Raw genomic sequence first — 11,919 nt, 5'->3', positions numbered from 1 at the left:
CACAGCCCTCTTCAGTTACACCCCGTGTGTCTTGCCATCACGTCTACTGAACCACACTCTCTCAGCAGCCTTTCTGGGTCCTGGTGCCAGGTTATCAGCGTCCTCAGAACCACTTCTCAGGCTCTAGGTGACGGATTGACTTGGGCTTGGTGTCTTTCTGCAAAGACTCACTATAGAGGTACTCACAGCTCAGCTGAGATGATATTGTAATGGTAATTGTAACTGTATTTATAGAGCACTTACTACTCCTGACAAGGCATTGAAATGTGTTATGGCGAGTAGCACGCTACTCTGGTACCCAAGGTTAGTGGTTAATGTTGACTACTGCGATTAGTCATGCTCGTAAACAAAAAATAATGCATTTACCTTGTGATATATTATTAGCAGGTAGGTGTGATCTTTAGTGGGGACTGTGTGGTTTCAGGTGAATGCCCGGAGAGATTGATAGGCTGATGGAGATTAGGTAATACTAGATTACAGGGATAGAGTTTTGAAGACGCGAGGTTAGGACCTATGAAATAAAGTATCAGCCAATTGCAGAATTGCAGTAGGAAGGATTGAGACAGGCAGGCATGAGACTGAGAGAAGACTATATTCACAAAAAGGTGTGCATCGGATAGAAGGAACTAAGAGGGTCACTCTGAGAAAAGAAAGTAGATCAAGGTCATGTTTTCATACAGGGTTTTAGGAGCACAGGGGAGAAGTCTTCCTGAGAGAGCAAATTATGTATCCAGCTTTACGAGTCTGTGTGGCTGGCAGCACATGGCCGCCTCTTCATGTTACATTTCTGCACTAGGTCTCTCTCTGGTTACACCTGAGCACCTTGTCATGGGCAATGTCTACTTCTAGAGACTCGCACAGGTCCCTCATAGAAAGTAAGGGTCTTTCCTTTCTCACTCATATGTAATGGCTGATTTCAGTTGCACTGAATAGAGGGATATTAGCCATATAACGAAAGCACCTGTACAGAACCAGATACAAAGTATAGGAAGTCAAGCAAAATAACCTCTTGTCATTCAGCCCAAATGGGGCTCAATCAATTTCAAGGATGTGTTCAAAAATTAAATCTTCTACCAAGACAGGAGAAGTCTCTTAGAAACAGCAGTCAGGCCTCTTCTACAAGAGACAGTGCTTATGGCACAAGTGGTGCATTGAAGCGTGTCATTGATTTCTAGAAGGGGAAGACATGGGAGGGAGAATAGATCTAGAGAACACAAAAGCTTACCAGGTGACCACTAGAAGAGACATCTTGCAAATGAGCAAACCACAGAGAAAAATGGTGAACAGCTTTACGAGGTAATTTTTTCCACATATTTTCTTTGATGTTTGCATCACAGACAATCACTTTTAGAATCAGGACGTTAATAGTACCATATTGTAGCACTAAAAATAAGAAAAAGCTGGTGGTCGTGGTACTAGAGGCAGCATAATACTGCTTTGTGAAGCATGTACACAAATTCGTGACGTTTTCACAAGAAAATTGTTCCCTATTTAAGTAAATCATAATTAACAATATCAGAGTTTAATCTTAAGATATACCTTTGTCACGGTACAAGACCGCATTCGAGGAATTTGAGCAAAAAACATGACTTGCCTCACCTCTTGTTACTGAAGTGATTTCACACTTATGTCTTACTTCAAAGGACAAGTGTTCAACTGAAATAAAGTGCCATGTTTTCTGTGGATACTAGTGCTGCCCAACAACCACACAGGGCAAGAGGTACAAAGCACTTTGCAGTTGCAAACCTTGCAATTCACAAAATCACAGGGTTTACCACAGTGAAAGGGCTTTTTCTCAGTATATAAAAGCCCTTTTACCAGTAGGAAAATTCTTTTTGACTGGTTAAAGCTCTTGTGACCTTTCAAAATTACAAATAGGAGGGGTCATGAAAGAGGCGAAATGTACCCATTTTGGATTCGGAAAGGAATGTATCAGTGCTTTGTGACTGCAGTTGAGGTCGCAAACCATTGATGCATTGCAGATCCCTGAGCTGTGGTAAATGATTTGTGAATCATCCCGAGAGCCAAAGGGGGAGGCAGGCAATGGTCTGACAGTCTTCGGAAAACTTTCATTATTCCTTTTTCTTTTCTTTTTTTTCTAAATCACCACCCTGTATGTAATGGACACAGACTGCTTTTAAAAAACATTTCTTATTTTTGGAAAGCAAATGCAGATACTTGAATCTAGTTTACCTTGCAGACCCTGCACTGGCTGTCACTCACTGGGGTCGCTAATTGACAGCCTACCTAATTTAAATTCTCTAAGTAGGTGATCTTGCAATCACCTGTGCATGGACAATTTGTGATTTAACATATTAGTGTATAAGTCACATCACAAATTGCGTTCCATTCACAAATAGCATATCCCTGGTTTACCAATGGTAATGATACTTCTGACCCATAGTGCTTTATGAATGCTTTGCGTCCCGAAGCGAAGACATATCATCAGTTAAAGTCATGGGTGTGCAAATGTTACTTCACAATATATTAAATCAAGGGAAAAGTCATCTTAAAACGTGGCTCATCAGGAAAAGGTCTTCATCACATTCACTCTTCAGGAAGATGCTGAACGCAATGCAAATGTTACAGGGGAGTGAAGCTCAAGGCTGGGTGCTATCAAGGTACCCTAATGCTAGAGAAGGAAAAAATAACCAAAACACTTGTTGCTCTGTCCAATAGTAGGTGAAAGCTCACCCAGACGGGTTCTTTTATTACTCCTGGTAATTGTAGTCTTGTATTCACAAAGGAAGTGCAGACCTACAAGTACCACATAGCAAGAAACAGGGCAGGAAGGTGACTTACTCGAGACACTGCACTAAGGGTGATCCCAGGTGCAAGGCTGCTGGAAGAAGCAATTTCTTCTCAGGCCCTCATTCACAGATACTTAGACAGAGTTTAGAAGAATATGCTGCTGGAAGTAGGAGTTACTATCACAGCTTCACTGACAGCTTCAAGAAGGGTGAGACGGATCTCTTGCCTCGAGTCTTTTAGTGTGAGTTAGAAAGATGGTCACTCATTTGCTTTTACAGTAAGAGTGATTCTCATTGGGCAGAAGTCACAGTCTGGTCAACCCACAATAACCATTCCACCTCAATAAATTACAGCTTACATTCATCCTCACTCAAAGAAAATACAATTTACGTTTAGATTATCTTTTATGATCGGTGGCAAACGGTTCTCATAGCAAATACTGCGTGTGTGTCTTCACAGCAGAGCCGTTTGTTGAGCAGACCTAGGGGCATATTTACACTTTGTTTGCACCAAATTTGTGTAATTTTTTTTTACGCAAATTCTGCGCAAACTTAACTCCATATTTATATTTTGAGGCTAGACATGTATAGCATTAAAATATTGAAGTTTGCACCATTTTTTGGATGCGTGAACTTTTCTTGCGTCAATGAGTTGCAAGGTAGGCATTTCCCATCTAAAAGTGGTCCTATCCTCATAGCCCTGTATTTATCCCTGTGCTAAATTGACGCACAGGTGGGAGGAGGGGCTAAATTATTTAATGCCTGGGTCAGACTAGGCGTTAGGGGACCTGTTGACCCATTTTCATGATTAAACACCATGGAATGGGTCCACAGGTTCCCTCCCCAAGCCTCAGGAACACCCCCACCCACACCAGAGGGACACCAGAGGATGGGGGAAGTATTGGTAAGTATTTTTTTTTAAGTGCCTTTGGGGGCCCTAACTTGGGCCCCCCTGCATGGCACAGGGTGCAATGGCCATGCCCAGGGGACACTTGTCCTTAGGAAAGACAGTATTCATGTTTTTGGTGGTTGTGCCCCAGGAAATGGCGCTAGTCTGGTTAGAGGCATTTTTTTTGCCTCTAACCATGCTAGTGTCGTTTTTTGACGCACAACCCCCTCCTTCCCTACCTCACCCCAACCCAGCTAGTGTATTTTATTTGAGACGCTAGGCCAAGTTTACCACTGGCTTGCGACATTCCTTTTTTATGGCACCCAGCTGGCGCTGTGGAATGGTGCAAGCAGGTGCTATACTTTTTGCCGCAAAACTGCGTTTGCACAGTTTTGCAGCAAAAAGTATAATTCTGGCTCCTATTGCTCCAAAAAGAGCAGTTTTTCATTTGCAAGAAACGTTTAGAGCAAAGGAGACTATAGGTTGACTATAGGTTGGCTTGGTACCACACATTAGCGTTCAGTTTTGTATCCAATAATAAATCAAGGTATGAGATTTTCAATCTTCAGATGAGCAGCTCATTTTCTGATCACACTGTTGCTCTACAATGTGAGGTGACAATCTAACAATCTGTTATTGTTTTTCGGGGAACTAACAGAGCCAACTTTACTTAAAAGCGCTGGCTCAGGGTATTCAGCACACTAATGTGAGTCTGTAAAGCACAACTGATGCTCTTCCTCCCAGCAGAACTTTAGGACCTACTGTATGGAGAAGTGGTTCTGTTCAGAGAGTGCCAGTGTGTGTCCCTTCAACTGTCTTCCCGCCCCATCAATAAATGTCATTTAGGGGTCGTCAGGGGTCAAATCTGTGACCCGTGGCTTGCCCGTAGTGGCCCCTGGCACTGCCTTTGCGACCCCTAACCTCAGAGGTGGCAAAATCAGTGCTAGCAACACAGGGGCACTCTTCCTAGTGAACGCTGGTTGGGCTCCACTTTGTTTTCTGTCCATTTTGTTTACTACATTAATAGTGAATAATATATTACTATATTATTCACTATTAATGTAGTAAAAAATGGAGTAGAGTTAACTGGAATATGACGCTCACTGGCAGCTGAGTTAAGTAAAAAATGCTTTTAAACGTATGTTGTGTGCTTGCTTGTAAGAGTTGGTGTATGTTTGAATGCATGTGTATCTGTAAGTGTATGAGTGATAGTATGGTCAAATGGTGTGTGATGTCACTTCTGCTACCCCTAGCATTTTGGTGAATTGACGTGCATGGCCCCATTCTTTTGGAGTCTGTAACTGAATGGAAAGTTACGTTTATGGCAAGGCATGGGTGTCAGTTGCTGTCTCTCTTGGACCACAACTGGCATCACGTTTGACACAAGAATCGTACAACTGAGATCCTAAAATAAAGATATCTAGGAGTCCTACAGAAACCATCTGCAGGAACAGAAAGATAAATGTTAACTTTGATAAAAACAGTTTCCTCCAGAACTGCAAGAAAAATGTTTAAAAAGTCTACCTTCTCAGCAGAATGACCATGATTGAGCATTTGGTGCAGGAAAATGGAAGGAGAGAGTGTCTAAGGGGCAGCAGCCTTCTTTGGGCCTCCTCACAGATAAGGACAATTGGGCAGTCATAGCTCATGGCATGGTAAAGGGGCGAGGTGGCACGTGGCAGGGGGTGGGACAACAAAACAAAGGAAAACATTTTTTTTTAAACTTACATGACTCTCCACCGCCACGCAGCTCTTCTGGCTCCACTTGCAGCACAGGCTCCGACCCTGCCCTGTGGCCAATCCCAATGCTGCTTTCATGCTGCTGGCAGCATGAAAGCAGCATTAGGATTGGCCGGAGAGCCCTAGCTTTGCGCTCGCAGGCGGACTGAGAGCCAAGGCCTGCTCTCTCCAACCCGGCAACACAGTACCGGGTTGGAGAGAGCTTAGTGCGCATGTGTGTTTGGCAGGCCTGAGACAACTGGCCAAACACACATGCGCACTGAGGGGTGTGCACAGCACTCCCCCTCTGACCCTGTCTTCCCAAGCCCTTTAAAAATAAAACGATAATAAACATTGTTTACTATTGTTATATTTTTAAAGGTTTGCAGCTGCTGCTGCTGGCGGGGAGGCAGAGAAGCCGCTGCTACAGTTGGGCCTTTGGTAGCAGAAGCCTGAAAACATTAAAAACATCCCCCAGACAACATGGGAGATTCGGAAAGTCTGTAATCTGCTGAGTAAAGTCATTGGTCTTTGTTAACGAGTTCCAGCTACTTAAATGTGACTAGGCTCTGCACTCTCCCCTTCTTTCCAGACTAAGCTGAATTTTTCTTTGATGTGCCTTAGTAGTTTCTTTCATTGTTTGAACTGGTCGTCCATTTCTTGACTTTTGAATTCCAACTTGGCCTTTGAGGATTTCTCCAGTAAAAAAACCATTGGCAAAGCCAATAGTCAAAGTCAATAGGTCTGGCTTTACTGTGCCAATGCATGTAAGAACAGACATTGACAAATGTTTTTTACATGCACTGCATGCACAAATGCTGCTTTTCATTTTAAAGGCTGCCGTATTGGCTTTGCCAGTGCTGGGGAAAAAAGTAGCAAAAAGGGATGGCTTTCTGTGTAGCATGCATATACAAGGTAAAGAACTGAATGTGACAAAGGGCATGATGAGTGCATTTTTCAGAAGTAAAATAGTCCATCATGCATTCCAATGCAAGCTCTTCCTGGAAGGCTGAATGATACACCCAAGAAAACAAAATCCCATCGCTACGCTGTGCAGCCAGTCCTAATTAATGAGTACATCAATCACATTCCTTTTTTAAATCCATTACGTTATCCATATGTATTTATTTTTTGCCTCACATAGCTTCATTGAATAGGTGTTGGGGTGCTGATGAGAGAAGGAGTGAAAGAACAATACATGTGGTGTAGGAGACAGATTATTTACATAGTACCAAATCGGTCATAATGTAGTGGTAAGTAAGCACGCAAAAAGTAAATATATTGTGGAAGGAAGCGATACCTGTCATCACTATGTAACACAAACTTGACAGGCAGAGTAATTGGATGAGGGACTAATTCACCATATGACACAGAGCAACAGTTATCATACACATCTTCAATCAACACCATCCTGACCCACATCATCAACGCCTCCATCACCTCCATCACATCCGCCCTTTCCCGGATGAATTAACACTTGCAGAAATCAACACCCTCTTCAAGAATCCCACAGCTAACCCAAATCAACTGAGCAACATCTAACCAATGTCCCTGCTTCTTTATCCAGCCCATGTGATTGAGAAGTCCATCAACAAGCAACTCCCAACCCACCTCAAACTTCACAATCTTCTGAACAAAACTCAATCAAGTTTCAGAAAGAAGGACAGCACTGAAACAGCACTTATCACAGCCACCAATGACATGCGAGGCACCCTAGATCAAATAGGAACAGTGGCCCTCATCCAGCTTGACCTCTCTGTGGCCTTTAGTAAAGTCTCCCATAACACCCTCATCAGAAGACTGTGAGACTGGCATACCAGGATCCGCTCTCAAATGGATCTGTTCCTTCCTTATGTGAAGAACCTAAAGGGTCATTTTGCCACCAATCGCATCAGAGACCATGAAATTGATATGCGGAGTCTCTCAGGGATTATCCCTCAGCATCACCCTTTTAAACATATACATGACACCATTCGCCAAAACATCCGATCACAAGACATCACTGTCATCTCCTAGGCCAATGATACCCAACTCATCCTCTCCCTGACGAACAAAACAACTACTGCCAGAACCAACTACTTGAACATGGCAGCAGACTGGATGTGAAACTGCAGCTCAGCTCCAACAAGACAGAAGTGCTGGTCTTCTTCAACAAGCCCTCCTCATCGGACTCTAGCTGGTGGCCGTTTGAGAAAGGACCAACACCCACACCCACAGACCACAAAAGGAATCTAGTGATCATCCTAGACGACATGCTCAACTTGACAGTTCAAGTCAAAAGAGTGTGCACCTCCTACTTCCGCCTGTCACGCAAGCACTCATCACCAGAAGGTTGGACTACTGCAACACATTCTACACCAGAATCTCCAAACAACTCCTAAACAGACCCCTTACCATCCAGAACACCAGTGCAAGACTCATACTCAACCTCTCACATCACACCACCCCTCAGGCAGCTTCACTGGCTCCCCATTCACAAGTGCAGCTAATTCAGACTTGTCATGCACACATACAAAGCCCTACACAACACAGAACTAGCCAAGGAAGCTGAGGGGCATACGGAGGGGTGGAGGAGGACGAGGAAGAGGAGGATGGGGAGGTGCAATCCATGCACAGTGGTATAGTGGGTGGGCCTCTTATGTCCAGGGAGAGAGTCTCCAGGGCAGGTAGCAGTGTGTCATCCAAGGGTCTGACTCCTGAAGAGTTACAGGACAGACAGAGAGAGAGGGCTCACCAGCTGGAGTTGGAGAAGTTTAGGATGCAAAGGGACATGGAAGAAAGGAGGATGGCCGTAGAAGAGAAGAAGATACTGCTGGCTCATGAGCTCAGCTTGAGGGAGCTGGATCAGAGGAGCCAGTCTAGTAGGAATGGTGGCAGCAAAAGTACAGTGTAGCCTGAGAGGAGGGTGTACATTTCTAAAGACCTTGTGAAGGATTACAAAAGGGAGGATGACATATACTTGTGGTTCAAGGGGTATGAGACTGTCTCTATATGAATCTGGTTCCCGAAGCTCATTGGGGGGTGGGTCTGTGGAAGTACTTTGAGGAAGAGGGGAGGGATACTTTGACATCCATAGGGGATCCTCAGGGGCTCACTTACTCTATCATGAAGGACACCCTACTCACAAGGTATGGTCTCACCCCTGAGCAGTATAAGGACAAGTTTAGGTCCTATAAGAAGAAGGGATCCCAAACATGGTTGGAGTGTGTTGATTCTTTTTGCAGGTCACTGCATGGTTGGGTGAAGGGCAGTAAGGTAACAATCTTTTAGGGGCTGTACAATTTGATTGCTTGGGAGCATTTGTACAGTCTTTGTTTTCCAGTGGTGCGCCAGCACCTGAATAACAGCAAGCTGACTTATACCAAGAAGCTTGCTCACGAAGTGGACCAATGGGAGAGCACCAGGGTCCAAAAGAGGTATGGGGAGACCATGCCAAGGGTGGGCAAGGTCCCCATCAGAAGAACTGGAGTGAGAAAGTAGCCTCTTTCTAGCATGGTTACCCCCACTTTTGGCCTGTTTGTGAGTGAGTGTCAGTGTGATTTTACTGTCTCACTGAGATCCTGCTAGCCAGGACTCCAGTGCTCAAAGGAAAAACCTTATTTGTCAGTGTTTTTGCCTGTCTCACTGGGATCCTGCTAGCCAGGACCCCAGTGCTCATAGTTTGTAGCCTAATGTGTGTGTTGTCAGTAGTGCTTAACTGTGTCACTGAAGTTCTGCTAACAAGAACTTCAGTGCTTATGCTCTCTCTGCCTCCAACTTAGTCACTATAGTAAAGTGCCTACATTTACCAATTCTAATTGGCACACTGGACCCCACTTATAAGTCCCTAGTATATGTTACCTAGGTGCACAGGGCATTGGGGTTCCAGGAGATCCTTATAGGCTGCAGCATTTCTTTTGCCACTAATAAGGAGCTCAGACAAACCCTTTCACAGGACTGCCACTGCAGCCTGCATGAAATAGTGCACACACTATTTCACAGCCATTTTCACTGCACTTAAGTAACTTATAAGTCACCTACATGTCTAACCTTCATTTACTGAAGGCTAGGTGCAACGTTACTAAGTGTGAGGGCACCCTTGCACTAGCAAAGGTGCCCGTACGCTGTCCAGGGCCAATTCCCCGGACCTTGTGAGAGCGGGGATACCATTACACGTGTGCACTACATATAGGTCAATACCTATATGTAGCTTCACAATGGTAACTCCGAATATGGCCATGTAAGGTGTCTAAGATCATGGAATTGTCCCCCCAATCCAAATCTGGTATTGGGGGGTGACTCCCATGCATCCTGGGAGCTCCACAAAGGACCCCCAGTACTGCCAAACCAGTTCCCTGAGGCTTGCACTGCAGCTACAGCTGCTGCCGCCTCACAGACAGGGTTCTGCCATTCTGGGGTCTGAGCAGCTCAGTCCCAGGAAGGCAGAACAAAGCATTTCCTTTGGGAGGAGGGTATTACACCCTGTCCCTTTGGAAATAGGTGTTACAGACTTGGGAGGGGTAGCCTCCCTTAGCCTCTGGAAATGCTTTGAAGGGCATAGATGGTGCCCTCCTTGCAAAAGACAGTCTACACCAGTTCAGGGACCCTCAGTCCCTGCTCTGGCACAAAACTGGACAAAGGAAAGGGGAGTGAACACTCCCCTGTCCATCACCACCCCAGGGGTGGTGCCCAGAGCTCCTCCAGTGTGTCCCTGGCATTAGTAATCTTTTCCAAGGTGTGGGGACACTCTGGAGATCTCTGAGTTGCCAGTGCCAGCAGGTGACGTCAGAGACCCCCTCCTGATAGGCGCATACCTGGTTAGGTAGCCAATCTCCCTCTCAGGGCTATTTAGGGCTCTCCTGTGGGTTCCTCTTCAGATTTGGCTTGCACGATTCCACCAGGAATCCTCTGTAACTCCTACTTCATCCTCTAACTGTCGGATGAACCGCAGACTGCTAAAGGGACCACTGTAGCTGCAACAAAGTATCCAAGAAGACTACTGTGACTCAGCAACTTCAGCTCCAGCCAGCAACTGCAACAGTTTCCAAGGAGTGCACGCTCTGAGGACTCCCTGTCTTTACCCTGCACCAGAAGGATTGAAGAAATCTCCTGTGGAGTGAAAGAGTCACTTCTCTGCACCAGCAGGCACCTTCTATAATGACGACCGTTTTTCTAGTACTCCTCTCCTGGCAACAAGCATGCTCCCTGGGACACAGGTTGTGGACCCCTTCGACACAGACTGTCCTAAGATCCAGCTGTTTCATTTTGACAGAGGTAAGAGCTTGCTTTCCCCGTTTGCGACAGTACCCCTGAGCACCGCATCATCTCTACCTCCTGAAGCCTCTGTGCACTATTTGCAAGACTCCTTTGTGCACAGCCTGGCCCAGGTCCCCAGCACTCTATGCTGTGACGCTCAACTCGCTGAGTTGTTCTCCGGCGGCGTGGGACCTTCTTTTGTAGTGCTGCAGCAACTGCAATTTGCACCTTCTTTGTCCCCTTGTCCTGGGACTCCTGTGGGTTCTGCCTGATCATCTGTGGCTTCCACCCCATGTTGGGTGCCCCCTCTGCCTCCTCAGTCTGAGTAGAGTCCCCCAGGTGCCTCCTGGTCCAGGCAGCACCATTTTGATGCAAACTGCAACATTGCTTGAACCAAGACTTGTTGGACGAACCCAGCGCTGCAACTCAACTGCATCCAACATCTCGATGTGGGACATCCTTTGCATCATGCAGGAACCCACAGCCATTTTCTTTGGTGCTCTTCTGCAGACTTCTTTCAACTGGAGATTCCACTTTTGCACCATCTTCTAGGTTGGCAGGGGCTGCTGTCCTTCTTGGAATCTTCTGTGACTTCTGGACTTGGTCTTCTCTCTTTACAGGTCTTCAGGTCCAGGAATCCACCATTTGTTGCTTGCAGTCTTGCTTTGTTCTTGCAATAACTCTAATCAAGACTTGTAGTGTGTCCTAAGGAAGCTTTCAGTACTTTACTCCTACTTTCCTGGGCTCTGGGGTGGGGTATTTTTCTTACCTTTGGTGTTTTAATACACTCCCAGCGATCCTCTACACACTACACTTGCCTAGGGGGGAATTCGCATTCCACTTTCTTAGTATATGGTTTGTGTTGCCCCTAGGCCTATTTCTCCCTATTGCATTATATGGTATTTTCTATTGTTTGCGTTCTGTGACTATTTACTTACCTGATGTTGGTCTCTAGTGTATTTATTGTAATACTTACCTCCAGAAGGAGTATTGTCTCTAAGATATTTTTGGCCTTGTGTCACTAAAATAAAGTACCTTTATTATTGGTAACACTGAGTATTGTCTTTTATTGTGTATAAGTACTGTGTAACTATAGTGGTATTGCAGGAGCTTTGCATGCCTCCTAGTTCAGCCTAAGCTACTCTGCTACAGCTACCCCTATCAGCCTAAGCTGCTAGAACACTACTACATTTCACTAATAAGGGATAAATGGACCTGGTATAAGGTGTAAATACCTAAGGTACCCACTACAAACCAGGTCAGCCTCCTACAAGTGGGAGGTAAGTGTAAACAGGGGGAGTTATCTAAAGTGCCCAACCTAGTTCC

The sequence above is a fragment of the Pleurodeles waltl genome, chromosome 4_2 (assembly GCF_031143425.1).
Source record: "Pleurodeles waltl isolate 20211129_DDA chromosome 4_2, aPleWal1.hap1.20221129, whole genome shotgun sequence".
Lineage (NCBI taxonomy): Eukaryota > Metazoa > Chordata > Amphibia > Caudata > Salamandridae > Pleurodeles > Pleurodeles waltl.
The sequence above is the reverse complement of the archived record's forward strand: the minus strand, read 5'-3'. Positions refer to the sequence as shown.